We start from the raw sequence: 14,223 nt of genomic DNA on the forward strand, positions 1-14,223 counted from the left end.
ACTGCTAGCCTGCCATGAAATTCCTGGCTCAAAACAGGCTTTTAGGTTCTACACAACTTTTCTGTAGCACAAAAGAGATCTCTTTACGTAAGCAAGAAAGAAAAATAACTGCCCTACATCAAGTACCTGAATAGCAGAGTTAACAGAAGAAGCGCTTGCATTAACATAACTAGCGTAGTTACAGAGTTTATCTTGTTCTTTAATTTTCTTCTAATTTTGGGGGAGGGGGGGAAATCAGTTTTCTTTTCCCCTAAAAAAGCAGTCTGTCAGTTTCCCTAAAAAGTCCATTAATCTCCTTATCCTACCTTGGAGCAGTGAAGCTGAAGTTATTTATGCAACTTTATGTCTCTGGGTCCAGAAGGCACAAATGTCTCTGAAAGCTGCACTGTCCAGATAAGAGGCACTGAAAGTGAGCTTTTCTACATCTGTAACCTAGCAGGGTGCCCGCAATTCCTATCAGCCCAGGAATCCTGTTCAATTCACCCAACTACTGCTTTTAAAGGAGAATTCATGTCCAGTTAACACAAGTATTTATCATAAATGAAGACATGATTGACAAGTCCTGCCTTTGGGTAAAATTTACTTCTCCACCAGTAATGAGTGATTTTTTATTTTTTTTTTTAATTTTAATTTCTTGAAGAAATAAGCTATCTGACTAGCAGTGCAAAGAGAAAAATGGCAGGGCTGGCAATGTCAAGTAAAGCTACCGGTAGCTATGAGTTAATCAACATTTTACAGTGATGCACACATTTCCAAACAAATTTACCAAACATCAATCTAATCCATCACTGTAATCTCATTTCACAAAACAACTTTGCCCCCTTGAGCTATGACCCTCCTGTAATGTTGAACCAGGAAACAGATTGTTAAACCTTTTTACACATGTGCTCATAATTTGCCGAAATGAGAAGTGCAGGACTGAGCATAGTTGAATGTAGTTGGGGCAGGAGAGCCTTAGCTGCCCAGTTCCTAGCTTTCCTGAGATTCTTATCCATATCTGGAAAGAGCAGATTTAATTGCAGGAGGAGAAGCCTGGATTCAGATCCTGTTTCAGAACATCTGTGAGCTAAAGAGCCATTGTGAATAACTTGTTTCAGTAGACTTCCCCAATTGCAACACCCAGAAAACTCCATTGAAACAACCCATCTCTTTACTTGCACTGTCAGTTAATACAACTGCAGAATTTAATGCCTGTGACAGTGGGTTTTTCACATCTTTGAAAAGCCACATTTGAAGAAGTACAGTCTAGGATTACATTTAATGTGGATGCATTTGTATTTAAATTATGAACTCTCAGAACAACTCTAGCAAGTTTGAAATTCAGCATATCCAACAAAATCACACATACAGCCCATGATGATTTTTTCTCAGTCTGAAAAATTGCACTCACCCAGTGCCCTCACCATGGACTTCAAGCATGTCTGTGAAGGCACACAATAATGTCAATAACCATCATCATCATCATCATGATGCTGCAACAGCTGAAGCTTACTGTCTTCTCTTCCCATTAATAAGAGATGAAATTTACAGACCAATAGGCATGAGTAATGCACCATGAGCATTTTCTGCATTTGATTTTGTTATATGTTATTAATGATTAGAATTTGAAGAATGCACTGTGGACCTTGTCAGAATCAAGGTAATGAAAATATTCCACTTGTAGCTTTAACTCAGGCACACAGAACATTAGTACTTCATTAACTGCATTTTTTTCTGCTTAAATGTGTTAGTTACTACATTATTATTTTACAATCCTTAAAAAGAATGGATATTTTATAGTGCTTTTTATGTTCAAAATGTGTTTAGTTTCACAACAGCCACCAGAGAGATGAAAATACATTTTATCATCCCTTACTCTGTTGTTTACTGGAGCAGAAGCCTGTGGCCAGGCAAAGCTCCCCCACTACCCGATGCCGTGTCATGCTGCAGCAATGTAGGGTAGTGCCAGGTGAGTGGGCAAGTTAAATCAACACATGCAGTGCCACACTGAGACCCCAGCCTGGGCTCCAAAAGCAGTGTGTAAGGGCATGTTTGTATGAATCTTTTGGGTTGTTTTTTTTTTTTCTGGCAGCTTAGGTTTATGGTAGTATCAGTAACACATCCTGTTCAGTCATTCCTGCTATAGGGTAGAAACTTTTGGAAGAGTATCAAAGTGAAAATTCAGAGGTTAGTAAGTCTATCAAGGAATATAAAGCCTCCTTACAGCAATGCCCATTCATGTTCTTGTCAGACTGAGTCTAGGGTACAGTCCATATCAATATTTAAAGCACAAGAGCCTGTGGTTGTTCAGGCTTCTTTGATTCAGTTTGGGTTTCTTGTTGTTTGTTTGGGTTTGGTTTTTTGTTGTCGTATTTTTTTGAGGGGGGGATAAGGTGTTGGGTTTTATTCATTTGTATGTTGTTTCTTTTTTTATTATTTTTCCTCATAATTGTTGGAGAAAAATACAATTTTTTAGATTACTATCTATCAGGTCCTTCTAAGATATGTTCATTAGGATGAGATGATTCACCAGTTTAACTCCACCACAATGCTTTAAGGTAATCAGAAAGAACATTTCAAGCTAATTTTTGGCACAAAGTAAATACTCTAAAGCATCAGAGCTACCAATATAGCTGGTAGTATGGTAACTACTTCTAAGCAGTTCTGTCTTAGAGAGCTAGCAATTAAAGCTAGTGGGGAGGATGAAGTTGACAGCATTCATCAAGAAATGTATTGGGGAACAGTTTTTTAAAAGCAGAAAGTGATTATTCAGAGGTCATATTTCATCAGATACTAAGTTTAATAAGAAATCATTGTTATTTAGATTTGCTTGGAAGCTAGGGGAATTAAGTGCTCACTCACTTGTATACCACATTTCTGTGAAAAAAGATATTCATAAACCTGAAGTATAACTTCCAAAGAATACCTGCTTTTCTATGTTCCTGCATTTTAATAATTTTGAAAAAAAGCAGAGATATTTTTTTAACACCTAAAAAATTTAATAATTTTTCAAAGTGCACTGACCTTTTAATAGTATGTTCATTGTAACAATTCATTTAACCTCCAGAATGTAAAATATTATCTTGAAATAATGAATGTTCCAGCCTAGAACATTACCATTTCTGTTCTGCATTCTGGCTTTTTGCCTATTTTCCATACTTCTGTGGCATTGTTTTCCGAGTTTCATTAAGTGTTACACTGGGCAAAGAGAACTGTGAACTGGCAGATGAATATTCGGCTGTTGGTGTAGGATTATATAATGATATGAGAACTGCTCACCCCCAGAAGCTTTTAGAAAAGACCTTGAACTGTAATTTGTTATCATAGTTCCTGTGCCTGGGTAGATTATGAATTGGTGAATTGTGGGGGGATTTTTGATTGCATAGAGAATATGCTCCAGAAAGGCAGAAATAACCTTTTGTTGCCTTAGAACAAAAGAAGAAAAGAAAAAAGAAAAAAACATATTTCAAAATGTTTTCCATCCCATTCATTCTTTTCAAAGCACTTAAAATGCACAAATTAGGAATCCACAGAGAAGAAATAGTTACAAGGGTGGCCTTTTGGGGGCTTCCTCAGTGCTTCGTGACTGGTTAACATGGCCACCTGCTGCATCTTTCGTGGCAAACACATGGCCAGTATGAACTCAAGGTCTCCATGTCCTCTTCTGTAACTGTCAATGGGGCTGAAGCTGCCAAGAGGATTGCCCTTCTACAGCTTGTGCCAGGGAGCATGTCCCAGTAGAGATGATTTTTACCACTGTTTGTCTTCAGTGTTTTTAAGCGCAGCTCTGCTCTGATCCAGGGAACCAGGCAACACATGGATTGTGAAGTCCTGTAGGGGACATTGCAAAAGCTACATGGTGAGAGCCAAGCATCCCGGATTAGAGGACCTGTTGGTGAGAGAGAGTTGGATGTAGGATGACTGGTAGGGAAGCGGGTGGACAATGCGGGGAACCATTTCTCACTCACAACGACTATTTGCAATTCACTGCATTTGGTATAGTACAATGCAGGAGAAGGCGGCGGGAAAAAGAAGTATTTGTTAGTAACTTCTGTAGTTTGAATTTTCCTTCTTGGAGAGCTGAATTAAAATTAAGCAAATGCACCATTTGGTCAGCAGATGCCATATGCTCCACAGAGCTCTCAATTGTAAAGCAGTCTGCACAGAGGGCCATCATGACTACAATTATGCAAAGCCCACAAAAAAAAATATAATCTATTAACCTGGTGGGAGCTGAATATGCATGCAGGTTACACTTTCAAAGGCTACAGAGGGATCATATTTATCCCCTATTGTATTTAGGCTATAGGGGAGGTGGGCTTTCTTCCCTCTCACTAGGCATAAGGCTGTAAAAGACTTTCAAAGGTAGGAGAGCTGAAAAATGGACTGTGATCTCTTTCTGGTCCCATATTCAGTCCATCCCCTACATAAGAATGGGGTCTTTTAAGCCACATTAAAACCAGTATCAAATGAAGCAATTAGTCTATTTTTGTAATCATGAACAAAAGCCATGTTGTGGGAAATCTCTTCTAACCTGAAACTGAACCTTCCTGTCATCAGCACAACAAAGGCCCTTCTCCTCACACAAGGTTTAGACAGGCAAATAGACCAAGGTCTGGTTAATCAAGGACATAGTCAAGGCAGTGATTTGTGCAGCACAGATGGTGTGTCTTTCTTTAATGCATACAAGACATTTACCTTAAGTCAGTAAAACTAACCTGCTGAATCTACAACCAGTAGATATTTTGTACCAGATTTAAAAGAAGTTGCTTCTAGTTTTGCTTTCTTTGGAGACAAACTATTTTGTTTCTTCCAGCAAGAGCTGGTTATCTCCTAACACGACAAGTCCAGGGGGCACACAACAAGAGGCATTTGTACAGATCGTAGTCCTAAGAAGAGGTTTACCTCTCACATGTTGTCTGTTCATACTGGATGTACCACACGAGTGCTGCAGGAACAGAAACCAACGTCTTATTATCATGTGCGTTTTGTGATGAGACTTTTTTGTAAGGCGTGCAATGTAAGGATTATCAAATACATGGCAAAAGAAGAAACAGTTCCAAGAACATATTTCGGGCAATTAAACTAGGTCCTTGTGGCAATGCCTTCAAGCTATTCTGCAATATTGTGCAAAGCAGCAATTTATTTCCAGCCTCTTCTTTAATTACAGTAGCAGATAGCTACCACAGAGATCTCTATGCTAAGCAATCTCTCCATATTTTCATTTATGCTACTCCAAGGACCAGATTTCTGTTCAAAGGAAGACTGATTTTAAATCAGAGGCAGGATCTCATAAAGACTGAACATCTTCACCACCACAAGGAACACTTTGCTTTCCATTCTACTCGGAATTCTTTGGGACTTTCTACCACAAGCAAATAGCATAATCTCATCTGGGCTCCTTTTCTCATGAAAGGTTGGACCAGATAGTCTTTCCAGATCCCCTCCAAGCTGGGCTGGTCTGTGATTTTGTGATCCTGTGAATATCACAGTTCAATTAATTACACCACATTTAGTATGTGTTGAACACAAAGTAAAGATGCTTATGTCTTTCTCCGGCTTCAGATTTGTGTGCCAGTCATTTGTAAAATCTTTCTATTACTTGGTCCTCAAAGAGAGATGTCACAGCTCGGCAGGGTGTGACATTATCTTTAAGAGGAAGCACTAGGTGAAAACAACATTTTCTTTGGTACCTCTTAATATCCAGGTTGAAAACTGAAGATGACTTCTCTGCTGCATGTTTTTTGCACATATAATGCCTTGTTTCTCCAATTTCTTACATCACTACAGTACTAGGTACTGAGGAAAAAAGTGAATGCAGATTTATTTGTTGACTGAATGAAGTCCCAGCTTTCAAAAAGATGAAGTTAGAAGGAAATACTTCACACGCCTTAGTAATAGCAATGACAGCTGCTGAGAAACCCGTATGATCCAGCTAGGCCTTAGCCATGTATCACTTTCCCACCCCTCTGTGAGATATACTTGGAGAGCTGCTCCTGATCTGTTAGCTCCACTGTTAATTCTTCTGAGTTCAGAAGATGTCCAGAATAGAAAAAAACTCACCTCCTGGTAGGCCTGAGTCACAATGATGAAAAGCTGATACTGTTGGTAGCCCTGGCATACATACTTACTACAAGACTTGAAAGCAAGCCCTGGAGCTACTGCAATTATCAGAGCTTCCCAGGCATCAAACACCTGACGGATCTGCCAAACAATAACATAAACAAGTCAGAATTTCATCATTAAAGAACAACATTACTCTGAGTTCAAAATGCCTGCTGTTTAACATGTAATGCAATTAAGCAAAGTTCACCCAATGGATGAAAAGGAAATTTGATGATCAGATTAGCTGATGCCCATGGGGTATGCTGAAGGCTTATCAGATTTCACGTGAGGAATCAGAAAGAAAGTTCTTCCCATGCAACTCTATGCAGGCTTAGTTCTGTCCCGCTTTTCTTCATTTTGTTTTCCCTGCAGAAGGGGATTATTTCTGCTTTCCATCATTACATTATCTGAAGATAAAATTAAAAGCTTTAAGAACTTCATAAAGCTCATAACTCCCTGAGTAATCTGGTAGCCTTTTACAATGGACTGACTATGTTGGTGGATAAGGGAAGAGCAAGTGATGTCACCTCTCTTGACTTCTGTAAGGTCTTTGATATGGTACTCTACAACATTCCTACCTCTAAATTAGAGAGATATGGATTTCATGGATGGATTATTAGATGGATAAGGAGTTGGCTGGGTGGCCATGTCCAAAGAGTTACAGTAAATAGCTTAACATCCAAGTGAAAACCAGTAACAATTTGTGTCCCTCAAGGGTCTGTACTGAGACCAATGCTATTTAATATCTTCACCACCAACAGAGACAGTGGGATTGAGTGCACCCTCAGCAACTTTGCGGATGACACCAAGCTGAGCGGTGAAATTGATTCACTAGAGGAAAGGGGTGCCATCCAGAGGGACCTTGTCAGGCTTGAGGAGTAGGCCCATGACAACCTCATGGGGTCCAGTAAAGCCAGGTGCAAGGTCCTGCACTTGGGTTGGGGCAATTACCAGCATCAGTGCAGACTTGGGGATGAATGCATTGAGAGCAGCCCTGCAGAGAAGGACTTGGGGATCTTGGTGGACAAAAAAGTAGACAATGAGCTGGCAACATGCACTTGCAGCCCAGAAAGCCAACCATATGCTGTGCTGCATCAGAAGAAGCGTAGCCAGCAGGTTGAGGGAGGTGATTCTGCCCTTCCACTCCGCTCTCATGAGACTCTGCAAGCTGCCTGGAGCACTGCACCCAGCCCTGGGGTCCCCAGTATAAGACATGGACCTGTTAGAGGGCTTCTAGAGGAAGGCCATAAAAATGACTAGAAGGCTGGAATGCTTCTCTTATGAAGTTGGGGTTTTTCAGCCTGGTGAAGAGAAGGTTGTAAGGACACCTTTCATGGTGGCCTTTCAAGCTATACAGACAGCTTCTAAGAAAGATGGAGAAAGACTTTTTACCAAGTGCTGCAGCGACAGGAGATGGGGCAACAGTTTTAAACTGAAAGAGGGCAAGTTTAGACTGTACATAAGGAAGAAATCCTTTTTTTGGTGAGACACTGGTACAGGTAGCCCGGAGAGGTTGGTAGATGTTCCAGCATTGGAAGAATTCAAGGTCAGGTTTGACAGGACTTTGAGCAACCTGATCTAGTGGAATGTGTCCCTGCCCACTGTAGGGGCGGTTGGACTAGATGATCTTTAATAGTCCCTTCCAAGCCAAACCATTCAGTGATCCTGTGATTCTATGACTCATAGTCCTACTGTATGTGTAAGCCGCATACGTGAGTTCTTGTAACAGAGATGATATGAATCTGCTTCAGACAGTATGAGCTGAAGCTTTTAGTTAGGAGTTGCCCATCCAGTTCTAATGAAGGTAGTTAAAAGTTGTAATTATATATATGAACTCCCAGGGAACTGCTGAATTAGCTGATAATTACTACATATGGTACAATAACCTTGCCTGTAAACATCTGATATTTCTGTTAGTACCTTGATATTTTCCTACTCCTGCCATTTCTGTTTATATCATCAGTTTAAAACACTTTAAAGTTATCTGCAAAACTAGTCTATATTTTGGGTGTTCAGTGTGAAAGCCTTCATTCTGTTCCCAGAAAATGAGGATTTTACACTAGGAATTTTCTGCCTAGAATCTTCTATCTCTGCTATGACTGTATTCTCAAATCTCTTATTATCTCTATAAGGCTTTTCTTGCATCAGCAGTCTCTTGAATTCCCCTTATTTCTCCAGTGAAGACTTTTTTGAATTTTTATATTTAAAAATGTCATTTAGATGCAAACACCATACTAAGTAATTTACAGAAATCAGCTACAGACTTTCTTTTTAGCAGAGTGAGTCTTCTTCAGATCAGGGATTTAGCTTGAGGAACTTGAAGCTGATCTTTTAGCACACTTAGCATGTTTAGTATTCTTAAAAAAGAAATATCAACAGCTGATTAGATTTGCACAGCAATGTGTTTGGACATGTACAAACACAAACTGTGAACCAGTTTTGGAAAAACTCATTGTGGATTCTGAAAGGTAGCTTATACGCTTAAGCCGTCATCTTTATTAAATGATACTGCATGTTAATAGGCTACATACATACATCATTTGGTATTTAACTAGACTGCAGGGTTAAAATAAACCCAACAAACATTTAAATAGCTATAGAACTATACAGAAAAGTAATGCAGACAAACACATTCAGAGAAAATTTTTTTTACTGTATAGTTTCTCCAGAGTCTCATTTCTGAGGCACAGCTTAATTCCTTTGGATATACCTGAAAGATAACCAGTGAAAATGCAATTACGTTACTCAGTAAATAAGCGCCACTTACTTCCTTAAAAGAACTAAGAATGTCACTTTTGCTACTTGACGTTGCAAACCAGGACAGCTGTAACACATAACACTCTTGCAACAGCTACATGCATCAGAGAGAGGGAGCAAATGAGCAGCATAATCTATCAAGTGTGCTATTTTAATTAGGAAATTAATTTGTCCCCATTTCCATCCATAATCATGTTCTTAGCTTAAATTAGTTTTTGCCTTCCCACTAAACTAGCCCTGGCCCCTCACTGCTTCCCCTACATACCTTTCTCAGCTGTATCTAATCAAGGGGTTGTGGGGTTAACACCCAAGGATACTGAGGGAGCTGGCAGAGGAGCTCGCTGAGCCACTGTCCATCACTTATCAACAGTCCCAGCTCACCGGGGAGGCCGCAGCAGAAGGGGGGTCACCCTGTGTGACACCCTTCTACAAGAAGGGCTTGAAGGAGGATCTGGGGAGCTACAGACCTGTCAGCCTGACCTCAGTGCCAGGGAAGGTGATGGAGCAGGTCACCCGGAGTGCCATTATGTGGCATGTGCAAGACAACTGGGGGATCAGGCCCCGCCAGCGTGGGGCTGTGAGAGGCAGGTCCTGCGTGAGGAGCCCCATCTCCTGCTGGGACAAGGGGACCCGCTGGGTGGCTGAGGGAAAGGCTGTGGCTGGCGCCTGCCTGGGCCTTAGCGAAGCCTTTGGCACCGTCTCGCCCAGCATCTCCTGGAGAAGCCGGCTGCTCCCGGCCGGGCCGGGGGGGCTCTGCGCTGGGCACAGCCGCTGGGCAGGAGCCCCCAGCGTGCCCAGGTGGCCAAGGGGGCCAGCAGCGCCCTGGCCGCTGTCAGAAGCGCTGTGGCCGGCAGGGCCGGGGCAGTGCCTGTCCCCCTGTGCTGGGCACCGGTGCGGCCGCCCCTCGGGGCCTGGGCTCAGGGTCGGGCCCCTCAGGGCAGGGGGGACGCAGAGGGGCTGGAGCGTGTCCAGAGCCGGGCAGGGGCTGGGGCAGGGGCTGGGGCAGGGGCTGGGGGGGGCGGCGGGGGGAGCTGGGGGGGTCAGCCTGCAGAGGGGGGTCTCAGGGGCACCTGGTGGCTCCCTACAGCTGCCTGGCAGGGGCTGTAGGCAGGGGGGGTCGGTCTCTGCTCCCAGGGAACAAGCGCCAGGACATGGGGAACCGGCCTCACGTTGTGCCGGGGGAGGCTTAAATTGAATATTAGGAAACATTTCTTCACTGGAAGGGTGGTCAATCATTGGGACAGGCTGCCCAGGGAGGTGGTGGAATCACCAACCCTGGAGGTGTTTCAACATGTAGAAGCAGTACTTAGGGACATGTTTTAGTGGTGGACTTGGTAGTCCCAGGTTAATGGTGCCACTTGATCTTAAAGGTCTTTTCCAACCTGACTGATTCTATGATTCTGTGAATTCAACAACTGATACAACTGGACAGGAGGCACAAGAGGGGCAAAGGACAGTAAGACAAAAAAAAAAACCAACACACCAGAACAATGGGCAGCTGACGTGTAAGCTGAATTTGCAAAAAGTATCCATGACCATTTTACATATTCAGTTGCAATAGAAACAATTTGTTTTTTAAAACTCTTAGATTTCTTTGAGACCTATTTGTTTTCCAGAATTATTTCAATTATTTCCATGTGTTCCTTCCGTTTATGAATTAGGGACATAACTGAGGCTTTGTAGTCACATAAACATGTGTAACGTACATAAAAAATACACCTCAGAAAATGGTGGTGTGGAATATATATGTGGTTTGCCTAAATGTAAACACTTCATAAAATGGTGGTGTGGAATATATATGTGGTTTGCCTAAATGTAAACACTTCATAAAAACTAAAGTAGTTGGGTACCCATTCACTCAGGTCCTGATTCTGACAACCAGAACCTACGTGGTGTTCCCTCCAGTACAAACTAAGCCTAAGAAATTATAACTGCTTTAAGTAAGTAGAAATAGCTAACACTTGGTGGAACTGGCCTGGCTGCTCTCATTGGTGCATTAACTGGTCATTGTAAATAGCTTTATTAAGATGATTAAGTCCAGAAACTGAGAATTCAGAAAGTCTTCTGACATATAGCCCCTTTACACTATAATTGTATAGGTAAAATGTAACCAATCTGAGTAAGAATCAGATTGCACAGCTTTCAAATAACTTTTTATCATACAAATACTTAAAGATCTAAAGATGTTGCATGAAAATTCTACCTGTGTCTGTCAGGAATAGCTGAAATTTATGAGCAATTAAGCACAAGTGAATGTGTTTCCAGTTTGGACTGGAAGTTGAGGAAGACACAGGAATCAAATATTCAGAACTAGAACTTTACACAAATAAAGTTAAAATACAATATACCACAAATCTAGGCTCAGTAAACAGGGTACAGGTCTACCCTTACCCCACCAGCTGAAAATCCACAAAATGGGACACTTGGGCTGCCAGTTTTCACCTCCTTTTACCAAAGCTCAGGGTCCTCTGGTGTGATTCTTACACAGCCTGCTCCAAAAATCTTTTACCTCTGATAATTAGTCTACAGTCATCTCACCTCCCCAGTGAAATAATTTGTTGTCTTAGAGTTATTTACAATCTCTTGCTAAGGCATGAAAAATGGTACTTGCAGCTGACCAACTGCAGGAACAGCTGGAACCCATAGATGATTTCAGGTTAAGTACTGTTTACCCTCTACTCTCTCAGCAAACCGCAATGTGTACATGCAGATATTTGCAGTGTTTGAAATGTGAGCATGAATTGTGGGAATGTACACAAGGTCCCATCCAGCATTCATATGAAAAGGGAGAAACATGAACTAAAGGTGCCAAAGAACAGGCTACATCTATGTTCCTGCTGTGTCTATTCAGGTCTGTCTTTGAGAGGTTCAAGATTAAGAAAAGACAGGATGTCAAAGTTACAAAACATATACATGGGCGAATTCTGCTTCTAAAGTCCATTGAATGCAAAGCAGCCACAAGATAGTGAAGCAAATTTGTAAAGAGTGCTGCAGAGGAGCCAGTGGTCAGTGGTCCATGAGGATACCGACAAGGCACATAGCAGTGGGAGAGAGGGTCCTGATGGCAGATGTAGATTTTTGGCTGGAGGCTTTGGCTCAGAACTTCTTGGACAGCTTTCTCTGAAATATCTCTAGTTCTAAGCACAGGGATATATATACAGGCTGGCAGAAAGACAGAAGCCATTCACATCAAGAGAAATGGTTTGGACTTAAAAAAGTGAAAGCTCTTCATGAAATATGGAATCTGAAGAAAAATATGTTAAGTTGTCTGGCACTTAATTTTTTTTTCAAGAGGATTTAAAAAAAAAAAAAGAAAGAAAGAAAAAGTTTGAGATCATGCATTCCCTAGGCAAATCCTTAGAAAAAAGGATGTAACAGCAGTAAATACACTTTAGACAAGAGAAGTAAATGTTAAAAATACAAAATTCAGTTAAATGGGGAAATGAAAATAAACAGCTAGATTTAGATTATCTGTACTGATACTTTTACATTAATTTATTTTTCATATAATACTTCTATTTAGTTATGCTTTTACTAAATTTTGGAAGATGACAATACCCAGTTCTGAGTAATACATATTTATGATAAATAATATGTATTTATAATACATAAGACAAATATATATTTAATATGCCAGTTAAAAACTTGATAGAAGATAATCATCATACTGTCGACTATTACAGTGCAGTTATTTAGGAATGAGAGAGTATATTGCACTTGTAAAAGGGAGGTAGGTTTATGTTAAAAAAAATAGAATCAAGTAAACCATCTCTGTCACATTACGTCACATAGTCTTCATAGACTGAAATTCCTGTTTAAATTAGAAAGAATGTAATAGCTGAGTTATATATGGACCAAATTATAAAAGGACTATGCTCTAAAAATGATGAAAACCAATACAAAAATTGCAAAGAAAAACAAGAATAGAGTAAATCCTCAGTTAACCCTCCATAATCAAAATGAAGATGTGGAACATGGTGTATAAGCTATACCTTTAAAACACCTTTGATAACTATTTATTGGAGTAGTTAGTGGTTCAGGACAGAGGACTGAAGTGTCAATAACATATTCAGTAATTTCATATTTGAGTTATGGGAGCCATATGGCAGTGAAATCAGACAGCCTTGTGGAGGATACACCTTCTTTAAAAGGAGACTCCACACATACAGGGTAAAGAAAGTCAGAACAAAATAAAAAGAGCTGCTGACAGGATAAAGCACTTCCAAGAAAAAAGTGGTTAAAATTGTCTTATTAGATGCTTAAATTTAAAAATATACCACTAATCAGAAGGAAAGAAACAAAATCTATGAGAAACATACCCACCCACACCCACCCCAGCTATTGTGGCTAAATGGCAAAGAAATAAGTATTAGAAACAAAAAAGCCATTCTTCCAAAAAGGGAGGCTTTCTAAATCAAAAACACAGAAGAGGTTAAAATGTGAAGTTAAATATAAAACTGCAATAAAATAAGCTAGAATACGGGGGAAAAAAATAAGGAGAATCCAGCTAGAGGCATGAAAACTAATAATGAAAATTTTCAAATACATCAGAAGGAAACCTGCTAGAGAATTTGCACGGCTGATAGATGATAACCATAAAAGAAACATCCAAGTAGGATAAAGAAAACAGCTAAATCAAATGCATTTTATGTGCTGTTCACTAAACAGGGGTCAGAGAATTTCCTAAACAAGGCTCATACATATTCCTCATAGGATGAGCTGAAGAACTGTCCCTAACAGAAGTGTTAGTAGAACGGAACGGAACGGAACAGAACGGAACGGAACAGAATAGAATAGAATAGAATAGAATAGAATAGAATAGAATAGAATAGAATAGAATAGAATAGAATAGAAATTTCAGTTGGAAGGGACCTACAACAATCCTCTAGTCCAACTGCCTGACTAATTCAGGGCTGACCTGTGTTAAAGCACATTATTAAGGGCATTGTCCAAAAGTGTCCAAACACCGACAGGCTTTGGGCATCAACCGCCTCTCTAGGAAGCCTGTTCCAGTGTTTGACCACCCTCTCAGTAAAGAAATGCTTCCCAATGCCCAGTCCAAATCTCACCTCATACAGCTTTCCCACATGTCCTATCACTGGATCCCAGGGAGAAGGGATCTGTACCTCCCTCTTCACTTTCCTTTTTCGGAGAAACCAACCTTATTTTTAAGAAGGGCTGTAAAATTCTGCATAGTCCATTTGGAAATGATTTTTATATAGTGAAGAGTATACAAGATGTAGCAAATATTATCTTTCATTGGAAAAAAAAAGAAAGAATCTGGTTTAACCTTTTCAGTTCACAATCTGAGTTTTCAAAACTGTCACTGGTTAAATTCAATAATGTTGTAAATGGAATGCCAGACCAAAAATTGTCTTGGTA

Source organism: Falco peregrinus, chromosome 6 (assembly GCF_023634155.1).
Source record: "Falco peregrinus isolate bFalPer1 chromosome 6, bFalPer1.pri, whole genome shotgun sequence".
Classification (NCBI taxonomy): domain Eukaryota; kingdom Metazoa; phylum Chordata; class Aves; order Falconiformes; family Falconidae; genus Falco; species Falco peregrinus.